The sequence below is a fragment of the Phoca vitulina genome, unplaced genomic scaffold, assembly GCF_004348235.1.
Source record: "Phoca vitulina isolate PV1807 unplaced genomic scaffold, GSC_HSeal_1.0 scaffold4, whole genome shotgun sequence".
In the NCBI taxonomy this organism is placed as follows: Eukaryota; Metazoa; Chordata; class Mammalia; order Carnivora; family Phocidae; genus Phoca; species Phoca vitulina.
The window spans coordinates 306,258-322,212 of record NW_022589707.1 but is presented as its reverse complement, the minus strand read 5'-3'; the positions used below and the strand labels follow the sequence as shown (position 1 = coordinate 322,212).

The 15,955-nt window shown below is 46.5% G+C and overlaps 4 non-coding genes across 4 annotated transcripts; all 4 read left to right on the top strand.

The window, feature by feature from the left end:
* Positions 1-3,867: 3,867 nt before the first annotated feature.
* Positions 3,868-3,939, top strand: TRNAC-GCA. The gene has a single exon. It is a non-coding gene; the product is annotated as a tRNA-Cys (tRNA).
* A 954-nt stretch (positions 3,940-4,893) lies between these two features.
* Positions 4,894-4,965, top strand: TRNAC-GCA. Its single transcript has one exon. It is a non-coding gene; the product is annotated as a tRNA-Cys (tRNA).
* Positions 4,966-6,247: 1,282 nt separating this feature from the next.
* On the top strand, positions 6,248-6,319 carry TRNAC-GCA. The gene has a single exon. It is a non-coding gene; the product is annotated as a tRNA-Cys (tRNA).
* A 6,382-nt stretch (positions 6,320-12,701) lies between these two features.
* Positions 12,702-12,773, top strand: TRNAC-GCA. The gene has a single exon. It is a non-coding gene; the product is annotated as a tRNA-Cys (tRNA).
* Positions 12,774-15,955: the final 3,182 nt, after the last annotated feature.

Genomic DNA, 15,955 nt, shown 5'->3' with positions numbered 1-15,955 from the left:
GATATATGGACCCAAGGTGTATCTGAGCAGGAGAATTACCAGGGAACGTGGTTAAACATCCATTTCCCAGGCCCCCAATCCAGAGAGTCTGGTTTACTGGTCTAAGCTGGGGCCTGAAGAGCTTTATTTCTCAATAAAACCCTTCTTTCTTTTCATCCACCCACATCACAGAAACACTAGATGATTCTCCTGGGCTGCCACATTTAGCAACTGCTGTTCTGGGGCATTCTAAATACCTTTCTAGGGTAACATCAGGGGCTTTAGATGTCTTCGTCATGCACGGGGGGGGAGGAGAAACTGCAGGACTGCCAGGTGGAAGGAGGTTGGGGCAGAGAAGGAGAAGGTGAGCAGGAATGGATCCAGTCTTTGGCAGAGCTGGTCTCGTGGGCTGACTAAAAATAAAGAGAGGTGTTGATGGGGCGACATAGGTGTTTAGGAGCCAGCTAGAACAAGTAGGGCCACAAGAGGAGGCAGGGGGTCTACCTGCAGATCAAGTGGTCTCTCATTCAAACCACATGCCTTGTACCCCCTTTCAGGTTTTTATTTACGAAGGACTGCCTTGTTGCCACTGGGTCCTGCAGGGCTGAGTCTCCCTGCAAGGAGAGAAGGGAGCCCAGACGGTGTAGATCTTTGCCAGAAAGCCTCTCCTGCTTCTTGGGGCTGCAGGGGACCTTCTCCGGGACTGACCGAGGCCCCCTGCTAACACCCTTAGAGCCTTGCAGATGTCACCCTTCCTGAGAGTTGTCCCACCTCTACCACACAGGGCCACCTCCGTGGCGGGGAGAATGGAGCTTTGACTCCTCTCACATGCACTCCATCCCTCCTGAGCGGGGGGCTGTGCCCACAGCAGACCCCTAGGGCTCTAGTCGCTCTGCCCTGAGCTGCGTCTGCGGGGAGTGCACAGAGCAGAGGGTCTAAAGGAAGGGTGGCGAGGGGGCCCTTCGGGAAGCACGCTGACTGCCAGGAGCTGGCTTCTACATAAGACGGGCTGCGAGCCACTTCGCTCATGAGGCCCTGTGCCACTCTGGGGCTACTTCTCTGTCCCCTGCATTCACACAGGGACCCCAGTCACCTGCCTTGAACAGGGACCCTGGGAATGCACTGTGGGACGTCTGCTTTCCATCTGAGCAGCAGAGACAGGCAGGGCCTATGGGGGTCAGTATGCTGCAACATGTTTTTCAGGAAGATGAACAAGGTAACCTGGTTAGGGAGTTCTTTAATGCTGGCTGGTAGAATTTCGGAGGCAGACTGGAAAGGCAGTGGTTTCAGTTGTGTTCTAATTAGTGCCCAGTTATACTCTGTGCCAGCATCTAGATGGTGGACCGGTTGTCCCTCGAGGGTGTTCACATTTCAGGTCAATATGCCCACATCGTGATCATATGGCAGGGGGTGCTTCTCGCCCAGTCATTCCTGCAAGCTGTATCAGACTTCAATGTGTCAATTTACTGCTGTTTTATTCCACTTGAAATTCTTATTCAGGACATCAGGAAACCTCTCACTCCGTTTGACCTCTCCATAGACTCAAAGGCAACAGCTAAAAGTAAAAATCTAAAGCCAGTCCTGCATAATCCCTGGCAGGCTCCCTCCGCAAACAAAGGAATAATAATAGTCAATAATAATATCATTGTAGCTACAATCTGCTTACTCACATAAAATATTAGCCTAAGAAACAAATACCATTATGCTGTAAGGGGTAAGGTGGTTTCTTTGCATGTTTTGAAGACTGTGGAAGGAAGCTGGTGCCTCTTCCAGGAAGCCTCCTTGGTTCTTGCAGAGATGCAGGCAGGGGCAATCAGGGCAGGAGAAAGAGCATAAACAAAGGTGGGACATAAAGTGCCCCCAGAGGTGTCCTAAGTGCCTGGGGACAAAGAGCAGAGGGAGTGGGTTGGAGCTCCAAGGGAAGCAGGGGCCAGGGGTTGAAGGGCTTTATATTCAGGACTCAGAATTTGGTTTTAGTCCACTGAAACCCTCCATCGTTTCTCAGCCCTCCAGACTTTTCTTTTCCCCCTCTGCTCTCTGCATCAATTTTCATCTCTCACTGAGGTCAGGTCACTCTGCTCTGGTGGGAAAGACATTGCATTGTACCCCAGACCATTCTGCCCTTTCTCCTCTAGAGGAACACCAGGTGGTACTATTTAATCAACATTATTTCCTGAGGCCCAATGCATAAATGTGTCTTTTCAAGGTAAGCAAGCCAGGAGTCTCTGAGAAGCTGCATTCATCAGGACTTTACAGTGAGAGATGGTTTGTGATGAGGGCCCGTGAGTGGGGCCAGGAGGGAGCTGAGGGAATTTGCCATGAGGAGCTCATCCTTCTGAGGCTGAAGTGGGCTTTGTCAAGGTTCCAACCAGTATGGTTTTTATTTGTAGACTTCACAGATTCAGGACCTAGCAGGTGCAAAGTAATGAGAAGTTCAGAACCGTCTATGTGGATGTTAAGCCAGACCCAAGAGGGGCACTCGGAATTGAAGCAGACCTCTTGGTCCACACTCTTCCCCTAGAAGCTGAGACTCAGGGTCTTGTTGTTCTGTTGCTTTTCCTTTGTTCTCAGTGTGCCTCCCAGCTCACCAGCAGGCCTGTTCCATTGCTAGGCAGCCTCCTTGCCTGCCCACGCCCCGCCCCCCCCCCCCCCCCGCCCCAGGCCCCAGCTTGGCCTTCAGCAGGCCCTCCTCATCCCTGACATCCCCATCAGCCAAGAGGGAGTGGGGATGGAGAAACTAGAATGCTTCTTCGGAGTTCATTTTGGCTCTTCTGGTAGCTAGGGAGTGATTAAAGTTTGTGGAAAATCTTAGATATTCAAAGAAAACTAAGCAGTTGAAACATGAGGTTATTACTAACTTCAGGAAAAACCAAAAGTTTTACCAGAATTCTTAGTTCCACTTAGCACTATGAACACTATTAACTAATACCAATGAAAATATTAAACATAGAAACATAGAAAATTATTTAACCAAAAGTCGAGATATAGTTATAATAGAAAACTGAGAAGGGAAGGAGGCACATAAATTATAATCTTCATCATAAAAGTACAACAGTTGATGTCTAAACTTGATTAAGTTTGATATTGCATATCATGAGATATTTATATTATTTGAAATCATGGCAGCAAATAGACTAAAAGAAACAGACAAAACAGTAGAGGGTGGTTGCCTCTGGGTGGCAGGAGGGAGATACAAAGGATTGAGTTTGTTCTGATAAGCTTTAAAAACAATATTTGACTTTTAAAAATAATTGCACAAGATACTTCAGTAAAAAACACAAAATATAATATTAAAAACATCCATGTTCTGTGGGTGGAGGTGTAACTCAGGGTAGAGCTTTTCACTGTAGCTCAAGAGTTCCCCGGCTGGAATCCAGAAGCTATGTGTACTCCTCATGTCTCCATGATGGTTCTAGGACAATGCCTTGATCCAGGTCGGGACTGGAAATTTCACTAACCTCCCCAGCTGCCCCCACCCCCACCCCCCAGGTTTGATGAATAGATGCACACACTGGACAGACATCTTCAGATGTAAGTACTGCATGCATCTCCAAAGAGGTTAGGCAGGAGCTCTTCAAGTTGCTGTTTTGTGGTGTAGAATAAGAGAAACACAGACAAATAAATTTTAAAAGCCCTTCCAGTAGTTAAAGTCAATGCTCCTTCTGGTTGCTGCAGTTATCACAGACTGAAGAACAGGGGGAGATGCAGGCACGTGGAGGGGTAAGGCGGGGGGCTCTGGGGAGGACCTCTCTGGGGTGAGTTTGTGGAGGAATAAATTGCTGGTTTTATCAGCTCTCTAGAGACAAGTAAAAACTCCCAATGTGTTGTAGGAGTTCTGGGTGTGACTATGAAGTTGAAAGGTGTTTATTAGACATCCAAAGTAAGCAGGGGGGTATAGCTCAGGGGTAGAGCATTTGACTGCAGATCAAGAGGTCCCCGGTTCAAATCCGGGTGCCCCCTGCCCTATTGGTTTTCCTATTCACAGCTGTTGCCCATATTCCAATTTCCTTTCATCCATGCTAATTATGCTCCTTCCTGAAATCGGAAGCCACTGGTCAGCCCTTGCACAATGGCAATCTGGGCGGATTGCCCTTTGCCTGTTGGCCTATACTAATGCTCTGGGTATCCCTCCTTCTCTTGGCATCTAGCTTTTTCCCCTTTCTGCATATATCTAATTTATTCCACTCTATTGGGTCTTCAAAGAGAAGGCAGGGACGCATGCTGGGAATTCTGCTGGGCTTTTCCAGGGCAGACCAGAGTAGATACAACAGACTTCCCAGGATCAGACAGTAAATGGTAATCTTAAATCATCACCCTCACCCCTCCTTCCTGGCAAAAACAGTTTGGCACAGTGGAGTCGTGGTGAGACCTATGGAGACAAATCATAGCATCTAGGTTCTCTCCATGTGGGATATACATTTCCCTCTGGGGATCTGGTTTTTCCCACACCAGAGCTCACTCACGTACTTGCTTCAAACTTCTGGGGTCTAAAGCCTGGCTTAGCTACTCTGACAAGGGAGACGGACAGTGTTGCTCCCCCAACTATTGGAGCTCTGCAACACTGTCTGAATTAGAGTCCATTTCTGTCTTCACTGAAGGGAGAAATGCGAAGGGCTGGGATCCCCGATGGGGTGGGTAGTTTTGGAGACAGTTGGCCAGGTCCTGGGCTAAATCAAAAAGGCAATGGGAGATGGACTGGGGGTTCTTCAGGCGGCTTCTCTCCTCTTTTCCTCGCCAATGACCCACCGGGGACTGAGGCCTGGGAAGCCGCAGGGCTGAGGGAGGATGTCTCACCATGAACCAGGTCTGGCAATTTCCAGAAAGTCAGTCCTGAAAGGGGGCCATGACTTCCTTTTGCAGAACTGAGTGTTACCAAACAGATGAAAGGTATTAATTATGTAGCACATACAGGCTGGGGGTATAGCTCAGGGGTAGAGCATTTGACTGCAGATCAAGAAGTCCCTGGTTCAAATCCAGGTGCCCCCTTATTTATGTGCAAGTTCGGATAGTCCTTCCCCCTGCCTCCCAGTCCCCCTTCCATCCTAGGCTCCCAGTTAAAAAGAAAAGTGCCCAGTTATACTCATTGGCTCACTGAACACCAACTATTGGTCAGTGCCAAGCCCTTCTCCATGCTTCAGAGTTGTGAAGATAAGTTGTTCCTTGCATACATCTAGCAACAATAGGAAGACCTCAAGTTCCTGTGGGAAGTCTGGTTGATTCTAAGGGTCACTGGGTGAGGTTAGTTGCTCAGTCTCCCTTGTGCCTCAGATTTTGCATTTATAAAATGGAGGATAATAATAGTACCACCTCATAGGGTGTGTGTATGTGAGAGAGAGAGAATTTAAAGCATTTAGAACAACACCTAGTACACAGAAGTCAGTTGTTATTATTAGCTGCAAATCTGCCCTCAGGTAAATGAACAGATGGTGGTTGTGAGTCCTTTCATTATTGAACTATTTTGGAGAGTGTCTGCTAAAGGCAATGATTTTGGTCTTAGTGGATGTTGAGTTATTCTTTCCAGTGGATATGAAACTCTAGGACCAACGTCCTCTGGAGAAGTTCATAAAACCGGGCCACCAGGGGCGAGTGGGGCACTTGTCTCTGTTCCCTGTGGCAGAGATGTTATGATAGGTATAAGATGATTCCTGACTAGGAGGGATTCCATGGGGCTTCTTATACTACTTGAATTTCTTTCCAGTCTATAAAGAATTGTTCCTATAAGCCCAATTTATGTAGTAAACCCCCTGAATCTCTGTTGCACTCATAGCATTTGAACCAACAGCCCATTTCTGTCTGTGGACTCCAGGGCGAGCGAAAGATAGAAACCACCCTCTACAGCTTCCTATAAACAGTAAGGGAACGGAAGCGTGTGGTTACACCTGACCTTGCCTGCTCCCCTCGAATCAAAGTGGCCAGGGAGGCCTGGGTCTGCAGTTTTGATGGAGAAAGGGTAATCTTCTGGTGACTGGTGAAAACCAAGGAAGCAAATCAGAACCTGTCCTTGGTGACAGGTTGGTCAGCTCTTGGGCTAAACCAAAAAGGCAATGGGTTGGCGTTCTTCAGGCGGCTTCTCTCCTCTTTTGCTCGCTAATGACCCCACCAGGGACTGAGGCCTGGGAAGCTGCAGGGCTGAGGGAGGATGTCTTACCATGAACCAGGTCTGGCAACTTCTAGAAAGACAGTCCTGGAAAGGGGCCATGACTTCATTTTGCAGAGCTGAGTGTTACCAAACAGATGAAAGGTATTAATTATGTAGCACATACAGGCTGGGGGTATAGCTCAGGGGTAGAGCATTTGACTGCAGATCAAGAGGTCCCTGGTTCAAATCCAGGTGCCCCCTTATTTATGTGCCAAGGCTTTGCATTGCAACTGGGTTGCAATGGGCTATGGCATCCTGCATTCCTTCAGGGTTCCTGCAGAGGCTTGGGTTCCTGTCACTTAGGACTCTTAGGGCCTGGTGTGTTCGGGGAGAGACCAGGTGAGGGAGGTCTTGGCTTCACACAGCTGCGGTGCAAGGCCATGCTCTCTCCTCTGAGCCTCACACATACCCAGTCAACCTATAACACACTTCCAATAATCCTCTTTTTCTCTTTTTGCTGCTCTTTTTCCTGTTTCCAAAGCCAAAGACTCAGCTACCTCCTGCGGGACCTTCTGAGTCTATTAGCCTGTGGGAATAATTGTGGGCTGATGTCTCAAACAGATCCTCTGCCCACCTGGGAGAGCCGTGGAATTGGGAGAAAAGTCGCCTGGTGTTGAAGAGGCCATGGACTGCTGAGTCAGACAAGGACTCAGAGCTGGAAGCTTGCCTTGGTCCAGAAGGTTCCTGATCTCCACTGCTCACCCACCAGAGGGATCTTGACATTTAACAAGAGTTCAATGAATAGAATGGAGAGTGAGTAGTGGGCATGGAGATGTGACCCAGAGACCTCTCAGTGCCCTGTCTAGTGTACTAGATCTAAGCTATTAGATGTCCTGTCACCCCACAGAGGAATGAGTGTATCTTCCCAGCAGGGACCTTTTCTGTGTTGAAGCCACGCGGTGATTTTGCCCTCCTGAATAAGCAGGGGTGGCCTGTAGGCAGCAGGCAGCCTGCCCACTGAAAATGCGTCTGTCTTTCTGCCGCATACTCCCTCTTACCCCTGGGTCCCCCCGGGCCACCTGTGAGCCCTCTGCCCGCAGCCCTGCCGCCTCCCCTCCCCCATCTCTCTCTCTCCCTGGGCAGGACCAAACCCCAGAGAGCAATCAGCCCTCTCAGTTAAATTCCTCAAATGCTTCTTGTGCTGAGCAAGAGGCCAGGCCTGGGGGTCCAGAGGTGAGCCAAATCTAGTCAGACATTTTCCTTCCTCGCTCTTTTCAGAGGCTCTCCTTCTTGTGGGGAAGAGTGATTTGCAACATAAAATATATTAGCTAGCAAGGAGCCTGGCGCCTCCGGGCTGACTCGGTGAGGGCTCTACGGAGATGGTCGGGTCAGCTGGGTCTGGACAGTGAACGTCAGGCGGTGTGTGGGCAGCACATGCACAAAGAAACAAAGGCGCCATGTGTTTGGAGTGTTTTTCTGGGTCTAAAAGGTATGCATGTTTGTATGTACCTGTGTGTGCAGAGTGGGTGCACATGTGTGCGCGACCATGCGTGCAGGGGTGTGTGTGTACCTGGAGGAGGTTGGAAGTGTGTGTGTGGGCACGACGACTATGCAGGGGACAGGGTGGAGGGCACATGACCGTGACCTAATGTCAGATGCGGACGTTCAACAACGGAGAGTCTATTTGTAAGGGAGGTTTCGGAATTCAGACTTTGTTCTGTGGGTCACAGGGAGTCCTTCAGACTGCAAAGAAGCAGGACTTCTTTGCCAGTCCCTTTATTTCAAGACATCACTTAGGAGACATTACAGAGAATGCTTACACGACCGAGTTTGCCCAAAGACCCTTCCTTAACTGGTATTATTTTTTTTGAGCACCTACTATGTGCTAGTACCACGTGGGGCAGTTTATCTGAAGTGAACCGTATTTGTCACAAGAAACTCATCCCTGTTTAAGACGAGGAAACTGAAGCTAACAGAGTTAAAGAACTCGCCCAGTGACACAGACAGAGTAAGGAAGCAGAAGCAGGGGAGAAAAGGAATTCCAGAGAAACTTTCAGGATAAAATATACAGGACTTGGCTGATGAGATGTACGGGATGGGCAATAGTGTGAGAAAGTATCAGATAATGAGGATTACTTTTGTCCAGAGAGAAATACAGAGTAGCTATAGGGAAGGTGGGAAGCCTAATCTAATTTAGGCTAGACATCAGAACAGGCTTTTGGTTAGGGGAAGGAATAAGACGGAGAAAGAATTGAGTCAGTTCAGTTGTGGGGACCAGAGTAGAGATGGAGTCGTTTACTTGGAAGGGAGGAGAGGCATGTTTTCTTTGAGAAGAATGGGAAAGAAGAGAGGTGAAGAGAGGGGTCTCTGAGGTGTGGCAGGAAACCAAGCAGCTGCGGTCTGGCTGCTTCTGCCACGAGCTTTTGTGCTGGAGTGAGAAGAAGTGAGGGAGGGAGGTATGTCCTCGATGAGCCTGTAATGGAAACAAAGGAGTCAGAGGGTCTGCTGTGGGGAGGGGTGTAGCTTTATTGGAGCTGTGGTCGAGTTCTGCACCGCTGTGAGTCCACCTTTTGTGGACAGTGAGAAAATTGCTGTCCCCTAGAGACACTTGTCACCACCCAGGTCAGCACAGGAAAAGTGCTAATGATTTTATTCTCTAGCTCCTTCTTTTTTATTCTAGGCAAATGCCAATCCAAGGAGTCTAGGTCACTCTCAATAGCAGACAAGGTTGCTGGTTCCCTTGCCTACACTCTGGTTCCCAGGTCTGTCAGCCCCACACTAACCATCTTTTGTGTGATCCTATCAGCAAGAGAAATCTGTTAGCTCCCTGGACTCTTGTGGATTTTTACCAGTTCCATTCCACGGTGCAGGGATCTCCTCTCAACTCCCGCTGTCTCTTCCTATAGTTGCCAAAAGAAGACAGTAAAGGAGGCAAAAGAACCTAGAACTTGAAGGACAAAGAAGATAGATGGCTTAAACCAAAATATTATCAGTATTAACATTAAATATAAATGTATAAAATACCACAGTAAAAAGACAAAGAATGTAACTGGATAAAAAACAACAACAACTATAGGATGGTCACAAGAGATAGGTAGAAAACATAAGGATATAAATATATTGAAAATAAAAGGACAGAAAGAGATGTAACTATGACAACTATATGTCTTGTAGCTATATTAATACCGGACAAAATAGTTGCTGAGGCAAAAATCATTATCAGGGATAAAGATGGTCATTTTGTATTGATAAAATGTTCAACTCACCAGTTAAGTACCACAATTCTAAATTTGATGCACTTAAAAACAAAGCCTCAAAACATAAGAAGCAGAAATTCACAGATTATAAAGGAGAAATGGACGACCCTCCAAGCGTGCGAGAGATCTTTAAAACCCTCTTTTGTGAATTGATAGGACAGCAGAGATAATATCAGAAAGATATAAAAGACTTGAACAACATGATTAACAAATAGGACCTAATTAACACATAAAGAACCTTACATTCAGCAGTTAGAGAACATGCATTTTTTTCCCCCATTCACTCATGGAACATTCACACAAATTGACCATATTCTGAGTGTAAAGCAAGTCTTAACAAATTCCAAAGTATCTCAATCACAATGAGTATGTATCCTGACCAAATTAAATTAAAATTCAAGTAACAATAAATAACAAGAAAACCTAACAAATAATTAGAAAATCCCCACCTTCTTAGAAATTAAAAACTATACTTCTAAATAATGCAGGGGCCAAAAGGGAAATTGCAATTGAGTTAGAAGTTAGAAAATATTTGAACTACATGATGATGAAAATACCAGATATTGAAACTTGTCAGTTGCAACCATAGCAGTGTGCAGAGGGAAATTCTTGCATCCACAGCATTATGAAGAGACAAGGTGAAAATTAACTAGCTCTGCATCTATCCCAAAAAAGATATAAAAGGGACAGTAAAGCAGCACCTGAGTGGCTCAGTCGGTTGAGTGACTGACTCCTGATTTCAGCTCCGGTCATGATCTTGGGGTTGTGAGATCGAGCCCCGTGTTAAACTCACGTACTAGGTGGGCATGGAGTCTGCTTGGGATTCTCTCTCAGTTTCCCTCTGCACCCGCCCCACCCTCTCTAAAAAATAAAAAATTTTAAAAAATGAAAGGGACAATAAAGCCAAAGGAAAAATAAAGAAGAAAGTAATAAAGATGAATTAATGAAAGCATAAATTGATTAAATAGAAAACAAATACATAAGAGATAGGACCAATGAAGCAAAAGTTGTTCTTTGAAACAAATAATAAAAAATGTTAACCCAGACAAGACTGACAAAGGAAAAAGAGAAAACACTAATAACCAATAAAAGAGATATTTGAAAGGATACCTTACTACAATTTCCAAAGACATTAAAAAGATCATGGGATTATATTATGAATGACTTTGTGCCAATAAAATATAATATTCAGATGGCATGGAAAATTTTCTAGGACAATACAACTTACACAGATAGAGAAAGTGAGTTTAGCAGGACTGAGCTGGGTCAGTGGAAAAATCCACGATTTTAGCTGATAAAGGTGGCAGTATACCAACTTCCTAGTCAATGAATGGCAAAGCTCTTCACTCTCCTGTCTCCCAACAAGGTCATTTCCTTCACCAAACGTTCTACTCTTACACGGTCCCTCCAAACTTCCTTGTAAATACATGATATACATATATACATATCACCGATGAAGGGTTCATATCCAAAACACATAATGAACTTGGGCAAAACAATAAGAAGAATACAGACAACCCAATAGAAAGATGAACAAGAGATTTGAACAGGCCCTTCACAAAAGTAGACACTCAAATGACCAATCGGGATGTGAGAAGATGCTCAAACGTCATTAGTCTTTCGGGAGATGCAATTGGAGCCACAAGGAGATACCACTAGATTCTCACCAGGATGGTTAAAGTGGAGAAGACTGATGGTACTGAGCATTGTGAGGATATGGAGCAGTGGTAACTCTCCTACACTGTCGGTGGTAGTACAATTTGATATAACCACTTCAGAAAACTGTCTGGCATTATCAGTTAAGAGTTGAAAATGTGAATGCTCTCTTAATCAGTAAATCTATTCCAAGCTATATACTTTAGAGTGCACATGTACATATAAGAAGGTTCATACCAGCATTTCTCTTAATAGCTCCCAACTGGAAACAGCCCGAATGTCCACCAGCCGTAGCGTAGATAAATAAATCATGGTACAGTCATGCAATGGAATGCTAAACAGGAATCAAAAAGAACACATTACTGTCACAGAGGCTAAACAGGCATGAGTCTTAGAAAACTGAGGTTGGGTGAAAGAAGCAGACTCAAAAGAATAAATCCAAGAACAGGCAAAACTAATCCATGGCGACAGAATGGCGGTTATCTTTGGGGAGAGGGGGCAGTTGGGAAGGGGTGCAAGGGAACCCTACGAGGTGCTAGAAATTTTCTGTCTTGATTTGGGTGGTGGTTTTGGGTGTGTGTATATGCCAACATTCATTGTGCTGTACATTTAAGATTTGTGTGCTTTGTGTAAATTACACTGCAATAAGAAGTAAAAACAAGTTAATTACATCTTTCATTTCGAGAATGTCTTGATTAGTTTTTCAAATATATGTGACCATTTCTGAGTCTTTTGCTCCTCAGTTTAGATTTCATTTCTCTCTCTTAAGATACTCTTCGATTTATTCAAATAATGTCATAGGTGGAGTCTTTGCAGGTCCAGTTCCCATGTTTCCTATTCTGTCGACTCTCACGAATGTTAGCTAGTTTCCTCGTGCGTTTTTAAATTTTCTCAGCAAACAGTGACATAGAGCTTCCTATGTGCCAGTCCTGGTTCAAGTGTTTTATGTGGATTAACTCATTTAATCTACCCACCAGTCCATCAAGCATATGCTATTATCATTTTACAGCGTATGCATCGAGGCACAGAGAGGGGAAGTAACCGGCCAGAGGTCCCACAGCTGGGGCAGGACTTGGATCCAGGCTCTCTGCCTTCAGGGTCTATGCTGTGGGTCTCCATGCTATGCTGCTTCTCCCACTTAGATTTGTTAAAACCCAATCCGTGGGAGTTCTAGGAAGCTTGTTTCCTGGTGCATTCCTTCAGGGAGGATTTTCATTTGACCAGGAGCCCGGGGCACCATCCACCCGAGTCCAACAAGAATTAAAATAACTCCCTGTAGCTTTCCAGACCAGATGAAGAGTGCTCACTCAGGGCCCACGCCAAATCAGCCTGCCAGGGGCTGTGGATGCTCGGGGTTGCTTTTCTCTTTCTTGTCTTCAAATCACTTGCTCCTTAAGAGCTTAGCCCTTGCTAAGTGCTGTCTTTAGGCAAAACTGTCTTGTTTCAGATTGCCCACCACGTGTGGGGCCTGAGACTCTGTCCCTGGGATGGCCCCCTCACCCTTTTACTGCTCCCACCTTCCTACGGGCTGTAGGCCAGGAGGACACAGGCTGTGGGGCTTTTGAGGAAGGAGCCTATTGCTTGTTATGCAGCATGTTGGTGAGTTTTCACTGAAGCAGGCCCGGCGGTTCCCAAGAGAGGTCCTTCCGAAGGGTTACTCATCACTTTACAGGTGGTCTGGGTGTGGCTACACAGATGAAGAATATTAATTAAGTCACACTGTAGCAGGAGGGGCTATAGCTCAGGGGCAGAGCATTTGACTGCAGATCAAGAGGTCCCCAGTTCAAATCTGGGTGCCCCCTATTTATCCCTAACTTAAATTGATGCTGCATTTTTTATAACTTCCTCTTCCTTATTAGATGTCAATGTGAAGTTGTTTTCCCCCACCCAAACCATCAAATGCTGAAGCTTAATACCATAGTTGCTCGCTCTGCCCAGCACCTTGTGTTCTGGATCTCCTCGGATTCATCCCTAAGTGGGCATCATCGGTGACCCGATGTTAACAGTATCTTCCAGGGACAGTCACTGTCTCTGCCTTGTGTCCTCAATACTCTCCCTTCTCAATTCAGGCATTCTGTGAACAGGGTGGAAGGGGTCTTCTCTTTCCAAGCCAAAGCGCTGGGATCTGTGGCTCAGAGGGTGGGCCCCTCTCCACGTGTTCAAGTGCACGTTGAGGAATTATTAAAGACAATCGTATATCTTATTCAAGCTTTACAAGTAAACTTCTGCATAAGGGACCGGTGAATTATATCACCCATCTCAAAACTAAAGTGTGTAATGACTTTCTGTGGTTCGGAGAAGGAGCAGCTGAGCATGTTGGTAGACAGTCTCAGAATTCATTGTGAGTTCCGAGATATGGCATGGAATTCACAAGCGCAAGCCGTGATTTCTGTTATGCTTTACACCCATCATCTTTTATGACCTTTCTCCCTTTTCCCCACCCTCCAGGCTTCGATCAACAACAGAAATCTACACTTTTGATGGGCTAAAAACAGGTTCTCATAATAAATTATTTGACAGCAAGAAAGCCTCAACCCCCTTACACCGGATGGCGGGAAAGAGCAACATAGAAACAGCGTGGTCAGACTTGGTCTAACTCGGTAAGCTGGCCCAGAGCTCTCCGTCTGACACCCCGGGTTGCAAAGGTTCTCTATCCTGAGTTCCGTTATCAGCATACAACATGAGTGCCTGAAAAAACAAAACTTCTTTTATCCTCAGGGATGTGCTTTGGAGTTTCCCTTTCATTGAAGCTGACTCCTTTTTGTTAGCGAGAGACTCAAATTTCTGACTCAGTGCTTCTTTTTTCCAGTTTCGTAAACACTTGGAACTTTGGCTGAGAGCCGGGTGGCTTGTCCCTTTCCTGTCCCTGCCCTCCCATGACACCTTCTGATATTGAAAATGACTTCTGGTGGCAGCCTCCGTCCATGTCCTCCTCCTCCCCGTGGGGCCCTCCGGATTTGCGCAGGAGCTGTCTCTGTTTCTTGCCCTTCCCGAGGGCTCCCTAGTGGCCCCCGCCCCCTGATTTAACCATCTCCCTCTTATGGGAGAGAGCCTGCGTAAATGAGGCTGTTTGTACGATTTTCATCGCTGAGCCAGGGCCTGTCCCTTCCTCGATTGTCTTGCTCCGAGTGTGAATATGAAAACCTTTCTCTACCTTTGGAAATGTCACCCTTTGACTTTATTGTGAGTCTCCACCGACCTGGGAGGCGAGCTTTGCTCTCACGATTTTCAGACTCATACGGTCTGTGCGCCCGTCGGGTGCACCCTCCCTGCCCCAGGGCCTGGAGTCCGAGAGGCCTCTGGGGAGACTGAGAGGTCGGGGCGGAGAAGGCAGGCGTGGAAGAGGCGGTGTGTGGCTGAGGGGCCGGGCGGTGCTGGGGCCCCCAGGGGGCAGTGGGCTGGCCCTTTGTCCTCACGCCAACCAAGGACACCGTGCCTCCTGGCTGGGTGGACAGTGGACGCCGGGTGTGTGAAACCACGATGACAGCGCTGGAGGGGAGGGGGCAGAAAACCAGCAGAAAGGACAAATGCCTGTCACCACCACGGGGGCAGAGGTGGTGGGGGAGGGACAGACCGGGAGGGGCTTGGGGCCGGCTGGGATCTAGGGAAGAGGAGGAATCAGGACGTGCGCAGCTGCGGAAGGCAGGAAAGGAAAGAATATTCGTAGTGCTTTCTCTCAGTTATTTTTTTTTTTAAAGATTTTATTTATTTGATAGAGAGAGACACAGTGAGAGAGGGAACACAAGCAAGGGGAGTGAAAGACGGAGAAGCAGGCTCCCCGCCGAGCAGGGAGCCCGATGCGGGGCTTGATCCCAGGACTCGATCCCAGGACTCGATCCCAGGACTCCGGGATCATGACCTGAGCTGAAGGCAGACGCTTAATGACTGAGCCACCCAGGCGCCCCATCTCTCAGTTATTTTTAACCACTCAGTACCTGCAAGGCTGGAGTGTGTAGACATTTGGGTTATTACGTGTGTAAATCGGAAAATAAAAGAATCCCCCACCCCCTCGTTGGCAGTAGCTGTCTGGTTTATTTTCTCCCATAGGAGATGATATATATATTTTATAGATATGTTATCTATAGTATATAACATATAAATAAATATAAAAATTTATATTTAAATTTATATTTTTAGGGGCACCTGGGTGGCACAGTTGGTTGGGTGTCCGACTTGGTTTCGGCTCAGTTTGCGATCTCTGGGTGGGGGGAATCAAGCCCTGTGTCAGGCTCCGGGCTCAGCGTGGAGTTGGCTTGAGATTCCCTCTTCCTCTCCCTGTGCCCCTCCCCACCTCTCTCTCTCTCCCTCTCAAAAAATTGTTTTATATATATAAAAATTTAATATGTGTTTATACGTAAATACCTTTGTATGTGTATATAATCTTTTTTTAAAAGATTTTATTTATTTATTGCAGAGAGAGAGAGACAGAGACAGAGCATGAACAGGGAGGAGGGGTAGAGGGAGAGGGAGAGGCAGACCTCCCCCTGAGCAGGGAGCCCTACAACGGCCTCCATCCCAGCACCCCGAGATCATGACCTGAGCCGAAGGCAGACGCTTAACCAACTGAGCCACCCAGGAGCCCCTTATTATATAATAATATATATACCTGGTATCTTTTTAAAAGTCCAAATGAGTTCATATCATACACATGCCACGCAATTTGCTTTTTGCCCTTAATGATATTGTTTAAGAGTCTTCTTATCATCGTACTCTGGACCTGTGTTATCTTTTTCCGTTGCATCATATCCCATCCTCTGACTGCTTTGTAACCTATTCCCTGTCAGTGGAGAGTTAGGTGGTTTCCAATTTATTTCTAACAAAAAAGGTAAAAGCTGCAACAAGTCTCCACCTATCGCGTCTTTGTGCACTCACATGAGTAATTCTGAGGGATAAATTCCCAGGAGTGGAACTCTCCTAGAGTATAATTTTTCTTAAGTAACTTTTTTTTTTTTTTTTTACAAAGGCCACAAACTCAACATGGAAA